The sequence below is a fragment of the Austrofundulus limnaeus genome, unplaced genomic scaffold, assembly GCF_001266775.1.
Source record: "Austrofundulus limnaeus strain Quisiro unplaced genomic scaffold, Austrofundulus_limnaeus-1.0 Scaffold103, whole genome shotgun sequence".
NCBI classification, from domain to species: Eukaryota; Metazoa; Chordata; class Actinopteri; order Cyprinodontiformes; family Rivulidae; genus Austrofundulus; species Austrofundulus limnaeus.
In genome coordinates this window covers 1,510,615-1,512,614 of record NW_013952505.1, presented here as the reverse complement: position 1 = coordinate 1,512,614, position 2,000 = coordinate 1,510,615, and the positions used below count along the sequence as shown (strand labels likewise).

Genomic DNA, 2,000 nt, shown 5'->3' with positions numbered 1-2,000 from the left:
GTGAACAACACTTCAGCAACATGTGAAGAACACTTCAGCAACACGTGAACAAGAATTCAGCAACATGTGAAGACCACTTCAGCAACATGTGAAGAACACTTCAGCAACATGTGAACAACACTTCAGCAACATGTGAATAACACTTCAACAACACGTGAACAACACTTCAGCTACATGTGAACAACACTTCAGCAACATGTGAACAACACTACAGGAACACGTGAACAACACTACAGGAACAAGTGAACAAGAATTCAGCAACACGTGAACAACACTTCAGCAACATGTGAACAACACTTCAGCAACATGTGAACAACACTTCAGCAACATGTGAACAACACTACAGGAACACGTGAACAACACTACAGGAACAAGTGAACAAGAATTCAGCAACACGTGAACAACACTTCAGCAACATGTGAACAACACTTCAGCAACATGTGAACAACACTACAGGAACAAGTGAACAAGAATTCAGCAACATGTGAACAACACTTCAACAACATGTGAACAGCACTTCAGCAACACGGGAACAACACTTCAGCAACATGTGAACAACATTTCAACAACATGTGAACAACACTACAGGAACATGTGAACAACAACATGTTGCTGATGGAAGCTTCAGAACTGAACATCAAATCAGAAACTAACTTCAGGCCTCAGGCTTCTCATGAATCTCGCCAACTTAAAACWTTTTATTTGGATTTTAAATACTTAAGAGAACAAATGTAAGTCAACGTTGCAACAATAAAGTCCTGCAGGGACTTCCATATTTATCATTTCTTCTCAGTCAAAGGTTTTACAGAAAAGTGTTTCAGAAGCTGTTTTAAACAAACCTTAAGATGTAAAAAGAGGTTTTAAAATGTGTTTAAATCTGGTGTACAGATTCATCTAAGGTAATTATTTCTGACTAAGACTTTTGCACAGAACTAACCCYGAGGATGAGGAGCACTCTGCTGCAGCTCAGCTGGACTGAACCACATGTTGTGTTTAATTCTTGTTGTTTATCTACATTTTGAAGCAGGTAGGAAGAGTTTTGAGCTGTTTTCCAGTTAGTTTATTCTTCAGAGCAGCCTTACAGTTTATCATCTTTTCTTTTTTCTAATGAGTAAAAGTTTTTATTATTACAGGTATTTTTACATGAAACATACATCTAAATACGTTTTTATTATCATTGCTTTGATTCTAATATGATGAAAAAATCTGTCTAGCCACATATTGACTGTTTAATCACTAATAATAATCCTTTTTTAATTGTTTATATTTAGCACAATGTGACCTGTCATGTTTACAGATACTCCAGAGTGAGGTCATAACCTCAAGTCTGTCAAACTGTGAATAAAACTGTTTTTTTTAAATCTGCAGAAACTTTAATCAGGCAGAACGGATCAGAAACGTCTGCAGTGGTTACTGATCTCTTAATGAATCATTAGTTTGACTCCAGTCCCAGCTGGATTTGTTAAATAATACAAAACAAGCAGAGACAGCCTCAACTTTAAAACTAGAAACTTTTCAATCTAAAAAAAGTTAATGAACCATTAAAGAGTCAAACTTTGTGACTTCATCCTTAAGATGCAGAAACAGCTAAACTCCACCTGCAGTGACAGAGAGGAGACAGTTCAGCCTAATATTTGTTCCCTCAAATCTCTGGTTTTATAGAAATGAATATTAAACAATAGTAAGGCAGAAGAAGCATAAAGTTACCATAAAAAACTGTTTTCTTCTATAAAATCTGAGCCACTAATCAGCTGAAACATCAGGTTTTCTTTCTTTAAAGCTGTTGTTTTTAGTCAGACTTCAGTTTGTCAGTTTCACTTTTCTCTCAGAAACATAAAGAATCTAAAGATAAAAATGAAAAGAGTTAAAGAACTAAAGGTGAGTCCACATCCTGCTGCCACAGGTTAGGAAGGAAGTGAAGGAGGTGAAAAGATGGACAGAATCTGACACACACACACACACACACACACACACACACACACACACACACACACACACAC

At 36.5% G+C, this 2,000-nt stretch overlaps 1 protein-coding gene across 8 annotated transcripts in view; it reads right to left on the bottom strand.

Annotated features, from left to right (window-relative positions):
* Positions 1-2,000, bottom strand: part of LOC106521125 (serine/threonine-protein kinase BRSK2) — a gene marked incomplete at both ends in the record, with an annotated part of 23,838 nt that overhangs the window by 13,630 nt on the left and 8,208 nt on the right.